The sequence below is a fragment of the Anabrus simplex genome, chromosome 2 (genome assembly GCF_040414725.1).
Source record: "Anabrus simplex isolate iqAnaSimp1 chromosome 2, ASM4041472v1, whole genome shotgun sequence".
Taxonomy (NCBI): Eukaryota; Metazoa; Arthropoda; class Insecta; order Orthoptera; family Tettigoniidae; genus Anabrus; species Anabrus simplex.
This window is the reverse complement of record NC_090266.1, coordinates 723,509,272-723,526,096: the sequence shown is the minus strand read 5'-3', so window position 1 is coordinate 723,526,096 and position 16,825 is coordinate 723,509,272. Positions and strand designations below refer to the sequence as shown.

Sequence of the window (16,825 nt, the reverse complement as noted above, 5' to 3'; positions counted from 1 at the left end):
TTTGGCTATACCACAGCAAAAATATTTCAGACAATATTCTCTTATCCTAAACATGAACAACCGGGCCATATGGCTCAGGCGGCAGATCACTGGTCTTTTTGACCCAAATTGACGAATTCGTTCCCGGCAGAGTCACGTGGTATTTGAACCTGCTCTAATACGATAGCCTCGTGTCAGTAGCTATGCCGGCACGTGAAAGAACTCCTGTGGGGAAAAATTCCGGCATCTCAGCGTCTTCGAAAACAGTAAACATAGTTAATGGGACGTGAAACTAATAGCATATTACTATGATTATACATTAATATTTTAATATGCACAAGTGTGGTGTCCACAGAACGTAATCTAAACCATTAAAACAACTTTTTCAGGTTTAATGCTTCGTGGAGAGAAGTTTCGCAGCCTCACTGGTACCTAGGCTTGATGACTACGACTAATAACTCACTTTCACGATTCACTACGTAAGGACTGCTAAAGGAGGGTTGCACCAAACGCGGTCTTCTTCGAATCAATACCTATTATATTCAAACCGTATGGTGGTTGGATGCTCCGGGGTGCGCCTTCTTCCCTCCATGCGAGGGGAAGCTTTGTAATTCAATTCATTCTGTTCTAATTGGACTTTACATTTGCCTCTGTATCATTATTGCCAAGCAAACATGACAACGGGAACTCACACATGTGCCTATGAAATACTGCATGTGCTTGGTAAATTACAAAGCTGTGACTTCTCGTGTCACAAGAATGAACGCATCTTATAATGGGTTAGATACCTGGCACTTGATTTACTTTTTACTGGGGTCGTCTCTCGCTTCCCACCCACGCCATGAAGGTAGGCAGCCCGTTTGAACGTTCGGAGGAGCAGCGCGTCATTGCTATCCGTACACCCGATAACCCCCGAGTAGATACCGAGCAACGGCGAGCCTTGCCGAAGAGAGCCGAGTGGTGCGAGTGACCAAACGCGGGCCAGCAGCGACGCGCATAGACTGCTACATGATCCACGGCTAGGCAGTCGCGCCCTGCCGCTGTAGGCTGTGTGTCGTGCGTGCGTTGTCGTGTGCTCGCGGTACGGCTGTATGCATGCGAGCGTTTCTACTTGTCAATTGGATATTTAACCCCAACGGTGAGTGAGTTGTCATATATTAGTGGACTACATGTGCCGGAGTTTGAAGTAGTGGCCGCAGTCCCCATGCGACGCAATAGATAACATGGGATGACATTTCTCAGGAATCGTGTAGAGGCTCATGTCACTCACCAGCCCTAACTAGTAACATCTTCCTAACTTACAAGCTTTCTTTTATTCATCTGTTCGTGAGTTAACGAGTATACATCTTATATTTAATTTATACTGCCATGCACTCAAAATATTAATGTGGATATGCATGTAAGTAAATTGGCATGCATGAAGAGCAGACTCGATTACCCCCTCCCCAAAAAATGGAGCTCAAAGGGAGGGAGAATAAGTAGTCGCCGACGAACTTCTTTCCGCATACAAACCCTTGAACTAGGAACCTTGAATCAGTCTGTCATAACGTGCATTTACCGTAATTACATTTCAAGAACATACAGAATAAATATCCCTAACTCCAAGCATAATGCACTGTTAAACCGAATATGAAATAATGAATAATGTTATGGAAGCCACATAGAATATTTACGTGTAAAAAGAACACAGCGTCTGCCCCCTGTATTACTGTTATAGAATAACTCTTTAAAGAGGAGCGTACGATTTTTAACGGTTAAAATTTCTAGCCTGAAATTTGATACATTGTAAATTATGATGTTTTGAATGTATGTAACTGACCTTGCAGCGCAGTGAACTGTTTACTAGTGATTTTGTGATATCTCCATTAATCAGTCGAGTGATATAGGTACTCCCGATTTTGCACAGTAATAGTGACATAAAACGCATGACAGCTATTACAAGTCTGGGTGGTGTCATGCTAGCGAGCGGAAAGCCGGGCGGGAACACCGGCGAAAGGCAAGCTAGAGTCCGCCGGTTTCCTGCACCGTGCTCTCCCAACCTCCGCGCTATCGCTTTAACACGGCTGGATTCTGCACCCTACCTATACGGGTCTGGAAATTATAAAATAAAATACAAATTATCCCTTATGAATTCATGTTATGTTTTGAATGGATGATTTAGAGTTCTGTTCCTTGTGTGACAATATGTCGAATGACAACTTAAATACATCCGTACGGGAGCACCTCGCATTGTGGGCTAGCCTTTACAAACAGTTCCACGTGTATTTACTGCTCGTAACGTTACAATGTCCGATTATTTACTGAAGTGTTAATGCTGTAGTCAACTTAGTTACTCAGTTATTACAGTCCAATTGTTCTTATGGGGTACAGGAATAGTAATGGTATTTAAGTAAGAGGTGTAATCTCAGGAAAAATGTTTTCCCTGAGAACATAGCAATGCAGTAATACAATGTATCCGCGGGTCTTATTTTGATACGTTCCGACGAGTCAGGTTGTTTTAATAACGTGGGGCCTCAGAACAAACGTTAGAAAGTTCCTCAATCATGTCATCATTTTCCTTTGAAAAACGCGAACTATGAAAGGTACCGGATTTACTAGATTCATGAGATCTACCTTTATGCACCTCATATCTGTTACCTTTAGGAACGATCGAGTATAACTTTGTTCTATTCAACATTGTGTGAATGGGGTTAAAAATTAAACTATATACTTACTGACATTGTACGGACGGATTTTTGCGCGAAACTTCGGCTATAATTGTAACAATCATCTCTAGTTGAATAGACTACAGTATGCCATGTGAATATGAGATCTTTTTTTTTTTTGCTAGTGGCTTTACGTCGCACCGACACAGATAGGTCTTATGGCGACGATGGGATAGGAAAGGCCTAGGAGTTGGAAGGAACAGGCCGTGGCCTTAATATGAGATCTCACAGCTTGATTGGTAGGAAGACTGCTACAGTTCGAACCTACACCATGATTTCTGTCTGTTATCCTATTCCAACTGAATAGTTTATTACTCAGCTCCTTCCTTTTCAAGCGATAATGATGATGACGATGATGATGATCACCCACAAGGAGACGAACTGTGTGTTTATTGACTAGTGATCGCTGTCGAAGTCGAAATATTAAAAAAAAAAAAAACAAGTTTAAGTTCATTCCTATAGACTGTAATGCGGAGCCTTTTCAAGATTGAAAGATGAGAGCATTTTATTATGTCGGAGAAATGCTTTCCATTCATTTATTGGTTAGAAATGAACTCCCACCACACTGGACGTATTCATATATAGACATTGTTCAGTATGAATAGGAGTGATTGGCATTCGTTTATCCGCTCCTAAAGCTGATTTAAGTTAATAGAAAGTGATCTCAGTACCATTGAAGACTGATAATTCTTATTTTCATTCTGGTAGAAGTGAATTGTAAGTGAAGTGAATTGGAGTGTAAAGAGGAGGAGAAGGATGTATTCCCATGTTATGTCATAATTTCAGTGAAATTCTGGATTGCCATCCAGTCAGAGAGTACTCTTCAGTGTAGCTCATTCTACACACATCCCTGGCAGGTTTAATGTGCAGCAGATATCGCAAGTCAATTTGGATCATCCTATGTTAGAAATATGCGAATATTAAACAAAAATTTACTTTCAAATTTATAGGAAGATGTGCTCTGTACATTAGTTCTTATCGCTACTTCGTAAGTCGTAATTTGATACAGAGCATTCGTACGGTGACACATGAAAACATCTTGTCATACACAATATAATTTTATGAACCTTGTTGTGCAGCTTATTTATAAGGAAATGTTGAAAAATGCGGATACTACTGTGACACTGTGTCATTTTATGTTGCATTCACATTTTTCTTCGATGCTAGTACGCTTACTCTGTATCGGCGGAGACTTTTCACCAACGCAGGCGTCATGATTCGTGTATTGGTCATCTTGCTGAAAAAACTCTTTGTATAGCAAGTAATGGACGGAAGTTGATCAGTTTTACTTACCCTCTGTTGCCCATCCCATCAGTACCTATTTAGAACTGGTTGCATAGTGCGATTACTTTCTATCCAAATTTTAACTTTAACATCTTTCAGAATTTTATCAGTGGTACCGCTGCCGAACTCTTATGTTTTTCTATCACAGGCATACGCAATGAATTCCAGAAATATCCTCATTATTCAAAAAGCTTGCCCATTCGCTATGTCTCCATTTGTTTCGTAGTCGCATATCGTTTAGGACAAAGAATACTAATATTATTTCATTGGGTAGGCCTATTTATTTCTAAAAGTAGGCAAATTTCATATAAATCAAATTATTATATTTATATTAAGATCTGTAAAACGACGGGGGTATAAATATATACTTTCGTTTAGAAATGTATATATCCTTCTTAAATAAAGCACTGTAACGGGCACAATAATCGCCAAAACCATCAGATTATAGAAGAGTTGTGATGATTGCCCGGCGAAGTTAAGAGAGAAATTGAAACTTGATGGCAGAGATTGTAGAAGTTCAATAATACTAACTTAATATGAATTTAATGTCTTATTAACGGGTAATAGCTTTCAGAAACGACGGGATGACGAAATATTTCCCGAATTAGATATTTTACGTGTTAGCAAACCTACCGACACTGTGTTGCCGCATTGAAACACGCCGTAAATGTCATGACACATGGGACAGAATGTTTATATATTTCTTTGCATAGCCTTATTTTAACGTCTTGTCCACTCCAAGTGGTAATGGGACACCAATGAGCGATCGCGAGTGTCAGCATTTAAGTCTAATGCTGCCGCTACACATGATTACTTGTATATGTAGCAGCAGTGATATTTTGAATAGTAATGCACACATGTGATGGAAATATTGAAATCTTAATCTCAAGTTCTTCGCTGACTGAACTACCTTGTCAGAGAGTTTGGTATGTTCCACCGCTTGTGGAATGGGATCACTTCCTAGTGTGTGTAAAATGTTTGGCAATGCCCAGAAGTATCGTTTAGTGACATAGGATTAAAGTGGTTTTAATGTATACATTTATATACCGAGTTTTGAAATGCGAGTTAATTAATCGTAGTGCCCGTTAGCTGTGTTTAAAATACAGTTACTCCAGACAATATTTGAACTTATTCTGTGTTAAGTGTGTAATATGTTATCAATATAGCTTGTTATGTCTTTCAACGCACACGCTTGTATTATTATTATTATTATTATTATTATTATTATTATTATTATTATTTAGTATTAAGGATAATTGGAGAAGAATTATCAATGTATTCTCCTTAGTGTTTCAATATGATACGTATGTATTTCGCGAAATGTTGAAGTCTTCAGCGTTCATTGGTCTAGGTCTTTGGCCTTCGGTTCAGAGGGCCCCGGGTTCGATTCCCGGCCTGGTCGGAAACTTTAATCTTTAATTATCATGGCTCGGGGACTGGGTATGTGTGCTATTCCCAACATTCCTGCAATTTATACACCACACACAACACTATCCTCCACCACAACATTACGCAGTTTCCCATACACGGCAGATACCGCCTACCCTCGTCGGAAGGTCTGCGTAAAATATTAGTGATTATTCTCAGAATAATCACTAACGGTAGGAAAAGCGCAATTTCAGGTACTTATTTAAGGTTGTTAATAACCATGTCATTAACAAGCGTAAGTTACATATTTCATTTCTTTGCTTGTAGGGTCATCTTGTAGTCTACTGGATGTCACTTAAATGTGGTGTTTAAATAAACTAAATAATTTACGTAAACTATCGATTTATTTTCATTTTGATCGCCAAGGCGGCTTGGGTTACAGTTTTTATTTATTTCAGGACAATTTTTTAGTTAATCTAATTAATTACTCTAAAACGCCTTGTACTCATAGATACTACCAGGTAGCTGTGACATCATTTCGCAACTACGCGAGTCGTAAGATTTGGTAGAATTCCAGTCGTTAAATGTGATTTTCATTTGACATAGCGACTATGAAATTTTAGATTGTGATATAAACTTAAGATGGAAGGGTTTTAGTGATTAGTATATTTAAACGTTTATAACTGTGACATTATTATTACTATTATTATTCATGGACTTGAACCAAATATCTGGAGTGGCACTATTGTGGATTTATCCGTATTTTACAGCCTTGTGCCTTTCCTGGCACCAAACATATGTGCAGGGATGTATCCATTATTGCATGTTTCTGTGGTGGTTTTTAGTGTGATGTGTTTTTGTTGAATGAAGATGTGTATTAAGACGAACACAAACACCCAGCCCCAAACCAGATAAATTAACCAATCACTGTTAAAATCCCCTACTCGGCTGGGAATTGAACCCAAGATCCTCTAAACCGAAGTCCAGTACGCTAATCATTCGATCAAGGATCAGACATCTATTATTATTATTATTATTATTAGGAATATTTCCAAGAAAAATATTATCGTATAGGCATATATCACGGGATACTCATGCATTCTTTATTGACAACACTGCTTACCATGAGAGGGAAAATATTCCACTTACTTAATTAAATGAATTCTCAATATAATTCCGTTATATGCTTTTATAATGTAACAATGATTTTAAAGTCTGAAGTTTTGTCCCTTGTTGAGAAAACTTTTACAAATATCCGCCATTAGAAAATACAGTAAGTCGAAAACATAATAAAATTAGGTACACCAGTGTTATTAGGTTTCACTGATCTTATTTAGAGGTGGAAATGGTTCTCTACTATTAGTCTTCATGGTACAAAAATATTAAATTCCTCCTGACTTCATAACATAGAGTTAAATTTGCATCACCTGGTTTGACGTAATGCTTTGTACTTTCCAGAACATGGCAGCTGTGTGAGCAGCTGGAAACAGCCTTCATGACTATTTCAACTTCTTTTGAAGTACTGTGAACAAGTGCACAACTTGTCCAGAAACAGCAATCCTAATACTAAAAATAGGTGTTATATAACCGGAAACTTTGCGTTGGATCGTGCGTATGTAATATAGAACTTAGGTCCCACGAATACGGATAGAATTTGAGTAATATATTGTGAGTACCTTCATAATGACAGATAAACACGAAGTTTAAATCTTGTATTTGAGAGGAGTTAGCTGGCTTAAGAAAAGTAGATCACCTGCTTAACACAGAAGTTTTATCGACCTAAAATTTGTTATATATTATATTACTTTTTAATTCAAACAACTGTTCACTAATTTAATGAACAATCTAAATATTCAGATAAAAATATATAAAGATTTTTTCAGAATATACATTTCTGGAAAAATATACATAATCACCGAGCTCGATAGCTGCAGTCGCTTAAGTGCGGCCATTATCCAGTATTCGGGAGATAGTAGGTTCGAACCCCACTGTCGGCAGCCCTGAAAATGGTTTTCCGTGGTTTCCCATTTTCACACCAGGCAAATGCTGGGGCTGTACCTTAATTAAGGCTACGGCCGCTTCCTTCCCACTCCTAGCCCTTTCCTGTCCCATCGTCGCCGTAAGACCTATCTGTGTCGGTGCGACGTAAAACAACTAGCAAAAAAAATATACATATTCATAAACAGTAATCTTCAAACCATCAAACCTAATGGAAAAATATCCTTGTACATCCCAGGAAACGTCGATATCATGATACGCTTTGTCTTTTCTTTTTTCGAAATTGCATTAACAAAAGTAAAAACATTAAATAAAACCATGAGGAATACTGGCACGTTCGTAGTACATCTCAGAATATTCAGTTTAATAATAAAATATTTACCATAGCTGATGAATAGTTAATGGGTTTGGAAAACAGTGACATTTAAGAAGCTGATAAGTGATACAGACACTGAGATTCATCATAAAAACAGTACGTTTAAAAACATGAGACAGGTAAGTTTTGGGTACATTGCTTCTAACATAAAGTTAAATAAACTTAACAATAGGCTTACTTGTTATTGGAGGTGCATCTTGAGGAAGGACAGATGCTCGTAGGATCACTATTCAAATAATAATAATAATAATAATAATAATAATAATAATAATAATAATAATAATAATTCAACATCCTGTTCGTTTCGATCCTACTGCCATATAGGCAGGAGGCGAACGTTTACGTAATCAGTGCGATCGTGGAAGAACTGGTCGCTTTTCGGAGTTGCAACACTTCCAGTTCAGCTATATTTCCAGGAAGTTAGCGTCTCTCTCATTGGATATATACCATAAATACGCAGGCCACAAATAAAGGAGCTTAGTAAGTCTGGAAGGTGCAGGTCTGTGAAAGCTAGAAAGATAAATGCAAAACAGAGTTCGTCGCAAAGTATTAGGGCGAACCGTCACGACACACCAACGTTACTACTTCTAGCACGTATCCCTTGGGCTTTTGGAATAGTACAGAGCACAATTCAGGAATTCTATTCCTTATATCTATAAAATTACAGGAATGTTTATTGTGAAAATGCTCTTTATGTGCAGACAATTAATCTTATTATAATACAGTCGTTTTGTATGATGTAGTCTGCCCAAATACATTGTACACATTGATGCATATATAGCCCGTGGATTTGGAAATTTTTGAGATGAAATAATTTTCTTCCCTGTGGCTTGAATTCCACTTAAAACTGGAGGTTTCAAGGTTATGGATAAGGTATAAAAACTTAATGAATCTGCAAGCTGATTTTTTGCTAATATACACCAAGATGTGAGATATATACTATTATTTTATCGTTAAGCATTATATTTGTCAAACAGATAGCGGTGGTTCGTAAACTGAAAAGCGTGGTTCAAAACAAAACATTAATAATTGGCTTTAACTTCAAGTTTCTTGGAAACATCAACCTTGCTAGCGTTCAAACTGGTGACATAGTGTCTTCATTTTCATAATGATGTTCTAAAATTATATATTTTAAACTACAATTCTCTTAAAAATTAAAGCTGAAGAATCAACATGAAACTTTGCAGCAGTTGAATAATGATGTAGCGATTATTTTTGAGTTGGTAAACGTTTCAGTCTATGAGGCAGCAATATATCGACCTGGATAAAATTACATATGTAGAGTTTCGAAAAATGAAGATTTGGTTTGTGTTACATGATGAAAAAGAACCAACACAAGTTGTATTTTAATACTGATAATTGTCACAGAGTTCTTGCAAGGAAAATAGCAACTTCTTACGAGGACTCTGCTGCCTTCCATTTAAAATGTGGAAATCTCGTACCCATCAATTTTCGAGGACAGTGAAACAATCTTCTGAACTTCTAAGTTTTAAAATGTTAAATTATTTTGTGTCCAATAAACGTTCTTTGGTTTGGGATGAGTAGCTCAGACAGTAGAGCGTTGGCCTTCTGACTCCATCTGGCAGGTTCAATCCTGACTCAGTCTGGTAGTATTTGACAGTGCTCAAATACGCCAGCCTCATGTTGGTAGATTTACTGGTCCGTAAAAGGAATCCTCCAAGGGAAAATTCTGGCACCACGGCGTCTTCGAAAACCGTAAAAAGTAGTTAGCGCGACTTAAAATTATTATTATTATTATTATTATTATTATTATTATTATTATTATTAAACGTTCTACAAATTCAAAATTAGGCAATGATGTCTCCAATTTGATGGCAATCATAATATACAAAGATATGCCACCATCATGGTCTAGGGGATACCATTTTAGTCTCCCTGGTTCGATTTCCAGCTCTACCACCTATTTAAGAAGGCGTGCGACAAGGTGCGTTTACCCTCGTGAGGGCAGTAAAGGTAGAATGTGAGCTCTAATCCCAATTCCGGTCATCCTAAAAATGTTTCCCGACTTAACTCCATGAAAGTGCCTGGATGGAATGTTAACATACAGGGCATAGAATTTCCTAAGCTTCAATTAATGACAAATATACCGTGCAATACTGTAGATATACCACTGTAACAGGCTTTTTGAATTGATAATGGCACAAGTAAGTACGTGGGGTCTCTTGACTTCGATATCACAAGTCCTTAAAGTAAGAAATAACGACAACGTTTTAAGATATGGAGCTTTTAACTACCCATACTTACTTTTACCGTATTGATCTTTACCGATTACTTTTCAAATTGTCTTACGTGGACTGACATACCGATAAAAATAGTATATCTAGACATGCAAAATTTTAAGTGAGGACAGTGGCATACTGAACTAGGGGGAGGGGGGGGGGTGAAGAGAGTTAGCGAGTGTATTCCTTCCCTTGAACATTGAACTTCTATTTCTTAATTGAAAAATAAACTAACATATAATAAACTACATACGTTTAACGTCTGACTAGCAGACCCAGAACGTGGAAATGAACTCGAAGTCTTACACAACCGTGTCACTCAATCCCCAATCATACATTTATACGAATTTACAGGAATCGTACATTTATAAATCGTACATAGATGGTTTTCCGTGGTTTCCCATTTCCACACCAGAGAAATTCTGTACGTGTACCTTAGTTGAGGCCACAGTCGCTACCTTCCCAATCCTAGCCCTTTCCAATCCTTGAATCGCTTAAAACCTTCGATGTTTTAGTGATAAGTTAAACCACTAGCAGAAATATATATACAGTACATTCATAAAGGCCGGAGTCCAGTGAAAAAATATAACTTCGCCACTTAGTGTGCATAATGTATGATTTCCGAGGGATAAATGGGGTAACTTAATTAAGATTGTTGTCCATTTATTGCCCAACGTTTATGTTAGTTGTGTAGTTTATTTTTAACTCGGTGGATCAGCTGACGTTCGGGTAACAGGTATGAGTTTGTGTACTGTAAGAACGTTACTATTACTTCCTTTCAAAACAGTCTGAATCTAGGTATTAGGGTCTTCCTACTCCATAATTTAGAGAGAAATAAAGATACTCAGTCGTAACAGAAATCTCTCTTTTTTACGTGCGCTAAGCAGCGCGCTGTTTTTGGATGCTTTGATACACGCATCTCTATTTACGTTAGATTTGATCAGAAATATCATATCGTGATGACTGTTACCATATATACATAAGTAACTTGTATTTGATTAAAGCTTACCTACACTAATTCGGCGGAGCTTCAATGTTTAACCAGCAAAGTAGAATTAAAATTATATGAGTAGCACTCCATTTGATTGATCTCCTCAAGTCCTTGTATAAGGAAAATACAGCCACTGTGAAGATTCAAAACAAACAGTCTCAGCAGTTTCGTACAAGGGCTGGAGTTCGCCAGGGATGTATCCTGTCACCGTTACTTTTCAATATCTATGGTGAATATGCAATGAGAACTGCATTAGAAGGCTGGGACAAAGGGTTTTCCATTGGGGGATGCAAGATCAACAATTTGAGATTTGCTGATGACACCACCTTGATAGCATCATCTGAAGAGGAGTTGACAGAGCTGATCAAGAGAGTAGAGGAAGCAAGCCTAGAAATTGGATTACGCCTAAATCGACAGAAAACCAAAGTCATGATTGTTGATCGTAAGAACAACAACAGTCCACATATCAAACAGATTGGAGGGTGTGAAGTTGTACATCAGTATGTATACCTAGGCTCCTTACTATCCAATTCTGGTGGTTCCAAGGATGAAATAAAGCGCAGAATTGAAATAGCAAAGGTAGCAATGATCCGTCTGCGGAAGATCTGGAAAGATAACATCACCATTAAGACAAAAAAGGAGCTCGTTGAATCTCTAGTCTTCTCAGTCTTCTTGTATGGCGCAGAGACGTGGACCATCCTCAAACGTGATCGTGAACGGATAGAAAGCTTTGAAATGTGGTGCTGGAGAAAAATGTTAAGGATTCCTTGGACAGCTCATCGCACGAACATATCAATCCTGAACCAAATTCAGATAAAAGTTCGTCTATCGTGTAAGGTCTCTCAACGAATTGTACGCTACTTTGGACATATAATGCGCCGAGATGGTAGTCTACAAAAGCTGATTGTTGAGGGCAAAGTCCAGGGAACCAGACAACGAGGACGAATACCAACGCGATGGATTGACATGGTGAACGGCCCCCTACAGTGTTCTCTCAGAGTAACCACATTGAAAGCTTTACATAGGAAAGAATGGCGGAGTATGGTTCATCGGCTAGAGGGCTGAATATTGTGATAGTCACGACGCTTCAGTCATGAGGCAAAACGAAGAAGAATAAGAAGAATATTTAACACTTTGTTTTTGTAGGCTATTTTGGTACACAACAGTATACAATTTTAATATAGGCCTATTACAATTATTAATGTTTAGCTAAACCAATCCGAAATGTTATCAGATGAGAATGTATAAAATGTTCAAAATTTTTATTGTCTTTCATTTGAATTCTATTTATATATTTACTTTACAATTACTTCACATATATGGAGCGATTCAACTTTCCTTACCGGTAAGTTTTGAAATTTTGGAAAATCAATATTTTTATCGTTTTGGCTGCTCATTTGACTTCAGTTACAGGACATAAATGTATCGGACAATACATTAAAAGCGTCTTAACTCCACTGCCGTGCAGGGATTGACATGTTATCCTTTCCTGGCAATAGACTACTGCAGATCTTCCACTGGTCACTCCTGTGCTCCGAGTTCAAATGTTAGCCTTCGCATGTGAAACTGAACTAGACAGCCTACTTCTCTATGGAGTAATCTTAAATTTATGGCTATAGGATTGTGTTTGTTTATAAACCAGCCCACATTTTTCCTTGTCCTTTTTCTCACAACGTTTATTGGTTGAATGTGTTACGATTGGTAGCGTATTATGCTATTATCTGGTAAATATTTGTTATAGAATGTACATTTATTCACCTACTATTTGTTTAAGGCATTGTGGATTAAAATAAGTTTTATTTTAACATTTTTAAGTATTGTTATATTTTTTTAAACTTTACCCAACATACTCATAAATCTGTAATTTGTTTCGCCACTTATTTTTATGCCCAATCCCGTAGGGCAGGGCGGACCCACAGTTTAGTGATAGTGAGTATACCTATTACCCAAAGGCCCCGGGTTTGATTTCCGGCCAGGTCAGGAGTTTTTACCTCGATTTGATGGCTAGATCGTTTGCCTAAATGAAAACTTCGGGAGCTATCTGAAGGTGAGATAGCAGTCCTCGTCTAGGAAGCCAATAAAATAGCCAAGAAGATCCGTCACGCTGACCACGTGTCACCTCCTAATCTGCAGCCCTTCGGAAAGAGTAACGGTCGCTTTGTAGGCCAAGTCCCATCAGGGCTCTAGCATCAAGTTTTTTAAAGCGTCTCTGCCTATTGCTGGAGGCCTTGGGTTTGATTCTCAGTTCGCAATTCGTCCAAGAATTGTAAGCATTGGCTATGGTTTGGAATGTAGATCTACTTATGGACAGATACCTGATGCGAGATTCAGCGAACCTGTTCACGAAAAACAAGCGATACAGCTGCAACATCTCCACAGTTGCTACACGACTCTCCAATATATTCCGGCTCCATGGCTACATGGTAGCGTGCCGGCCTTTGGTTTAAGTGGCCCTGGGTTCGATTCCTGGCCGGGCCAGGGAATTTAAACTTAATTGGTTATTTCAACTGGCTCGGGGATGGGTGTGTGTATCGTCCTTAAAGATAAAAAAGAATGAGAAAAATAAGAAACGATGTCGGTAATTAAAAAAAGAAAAGTAGTATAAAAATATTTTAAGAAATATATTTAAACAACAATCACCTTGGCAAGCCAAAGGCCTTGAATAACCTGTATGAACCACGGGTCTGTTTTCTTTAGTTGTTTCAACACCATTAGACAACTTTTCTAGAAACTGTTACCATTGTCGTCAAGGACCATTTTCTGATACGGTGTAGGCCCTATATCCTCCACACCGTAGTGTGATTTCAAAGATCACTTTCTGTAGATCCTATATATTTTTTCTCTATATTATTCGACAGCGTTGGCAGAATATTATTACAGTAAGTCATTCCGAACGGAGTATAGTAATTTACGGTGAAACAGGGTAGATGACTTATTCCACCGGCTTAGTTACCGGTTATCGAACAATGTCCATTGTATCTTCTCATTTTTTAAAATTTTTTTTTTGCTATTTGCTTTACGTCGCATCGACACAGATAGGTCTTATGGCGACGATGGGATAGGAAAGGCCTAGGAATTGGAAGGAAGCGGCCGTGGCCTTAATTAAGGTACAGCCCCGGCATTTGCCTGGTGTGAAAATGGGAAACCACGGAAAACCATCTTCAGGGCTGCCGACAGTGGGGCTCGAACCCACTATCTCCCGATTACTGGATACTGACCGCACTTAAGCGACTGCAGCTATCGAGCTCGGTATCTTCTCATTTGAAACAATAAATACCTCCATGGCTAGTCAGGCGTTCATACTCGCCCGCATAGATATCGGTACTGCCGCTGTTTATAATACTCCCTTCAAGTAAACATCGAGTTGCAACTACTCAAAAACTCTCTAAAATACAATTTAAAACGTCTTCTTTAATCCGTGTCTCGAGTACGCTCGGAGGGAAAAGAGAGGAATTTTGTTGTGGTGTTGCAGATCGGATAATATATTCTTTACTGCTTATATTTAGTGGTTCATCGCTTTAGGGCCCATGCAGTGAGTGAGCAACAATCTTTACTGCGGGGGTTGGGATGTATGGTCTTGACTATACGAACATTCTCTTATTAGGCGTAACTCATAGTGTTTACATTATTGTTATTAATATTGTATATACAAGGTGAAGAGTTTGATGCGAATACAACGGACGGTTAAGTGGTTATTATTATTATTATTATTATTATTATTATTATTATTATTATTATTATTATTATTATTATTATTATTATTATTATTATTATTATTCGTTTATGTCATGCACGAACCACGCTTGACATATTTTACTTTGTTTCGCCTTCTTTGCCTTCGCTTGCTAAAAGTATCTTTTCATCCTTCCTGCTACTTCTTTCTTCTGCTATCCTTTGTAGGCTCTTTCCTTCCTTACAGTCTCTTTCCTTTTCTCCTGGAAACCTCTGAACTCCTCGATTTATCTAACCCTATCTCTGTTTCCTATGTATTCTTCTTTCACTCCAGTCTTGGCCAAGTAAAGTCTCACTTTCCGAAACCATTTTGACTTTTTTTCCGTTGGATGAAGAGATCAAAGACCTGGTTCCATGGTTTAGGGGTAATTAGCCTGCCTGTAACCCGAAGGCCTCGGGTTCGAATCCCGACCAGATCAGGTACTTTTACTTTGATCTGAGGGCAGGTTCGGGGTCCAATCAGCCAGCATGAGAACAATTGAGGAGCTATTTGACGGTGAGATAGCAGCCCCGGTCTCGAAAGTCAAGGTTAACGGCTGAGAGGATTCGTTATACTGATCACGCGACACCTCGTAATCCGCAAGTCTTTGGGCTGAGCAGTAGTCACTTGGCAGGCCAAGTTCCAACAGGGGTGTGCTGTAGGGCCATGTTTTTTATGCTCAGTTTCGTCTTTTGAGAACTCAGAGATTCGTTTCGGCAGCCGGTTCGTGTTCATCCTCACTAAGTTTCCATAGAACTGTATTCTTCTTTTCCTTATCAGTACAACCACTGCTATCTTCTTGTACTATTTTTAACTAGGTCCGAGTCTCCGCTTCCCACTTTTCATCTTAGGGCCCAGAAATTTCCTGAGTGTCTTTCTCTCTTTCTATTACCTTATAGATAACCTCTCCCAGTCATATCCAATGTTTTTGCAGCCTACAAGCATTCGGGTTTGTTTAGGTTATTTAATTTTGCCCCCATATGATAGCAGGGGTCCTTCGAGAACTGATAGGCTAGTTCCTTTTTCTCATTCGCTTTTGAATAGTATCTTTACCTGACCCGTTCATTTGTTGTTAAATAAACGCTTATCGCTGCTGTACAGGCCATGTCAAGAGTCATTTCCGGGCACTATAAATGTCCTCCAATTTCTCCGAACATCTTGATAAAATTGGAAAACGTTTCTAAAATTTTCTCACAGGTCATTCTGAATAAAGTCTTAATTCAAAGTTGAATTATATAGATTACGAATGCTGTCGTCCTAGTTTCGAAAATGGACATCAGGCCAGTGTAGATTTTACGTCAGTTGGGCCCAGTCTTTATAGTTATATGGAATGAGAATGGTTTATCAAACTGCGAGTTGTGTGTAACTTCGTGTAAATGAAATTAATTTACGTGTCGAAATTGAGTCTGGAGTCACATTTAACCCAAGACCTTAGATCCGAATTTGAGATAAATAAGCTGCTAACAGAATTTTGCTGGCGTACCGAGCACTGTTACGTTACTTCAACTTCAATCCTTATTTTTAGATTGATTTATTGTCGCTGTTGGGAACTCGCCAAATGTATGTTTGTATCAACGGCCCATCTTAAGTTTGTTTTCACTTTCGTTCTTTTTATATTTATGTTCGTCCCTGTACCGGATGGTCCACAATTATTGCTCGTATGTTTATCCCAAAATCATCATCATCATCATCATCATCATCTGTTTACCCTCCAGGTTCGGTTTTTCCCTCGGACTCAGCGAGGGATCCCACCTCTACCGCCTCAAGGGCAGTGTCCTGGAGCTTCTGACTCTTGGTCGGGGATACAACTGGGGAATATGACCAGTACCTCGCCCAGGCGGCCTCACCTGCTATGCTGAACAGGGGCCTTGTGGAGGGATGGGAAGATTGGAAGGGATAGGCAAGGAAGAGGGAAGGAAGCGGCCGTGGCCTTAAGTTAGGTACCATCCCGGCATTCGCCTGGAGGAGAAGTGGGAAACCACGGAAAACCATTTCCAGGATGGCTGAGGTGGGAATCGAACCCACCTATACTCAGTTGACCTCCCGAGGCTGAGTGGACCCCGTTCCAGCCCTCATACCACTTTTCAAATTTCGTGGCAGAGCCGGGAATCGAACCCGGACCTTCGAGGGTGGCAGCTAATCACGCTAACCACTACACCACAGAGGCGGACT

General features: G+C 38.9%; 1 protein-coding gene across 1 annotated transcript in view; it reads left to right on the top strand.

The window, feature by feature from the left end:
- The first annotated feature begins 999 nt into the window (after nt 1-999).
- The window catches only part of LOC137498385 (MOXD1 homolog 2-like), a 357,590-nt gene continuing 341,764 nt past the window's right edge, over nt 1,000-16,825 (top strand). The window contains exon 1 of the mRNA XM_068225848.1: nt 1,000-1,117. The gene's annotated coding sequence lies outside the window, so the exon portion shown is untranslated. The remainder of the gene's footprint in view (nt 1,118-16,825) is intronic.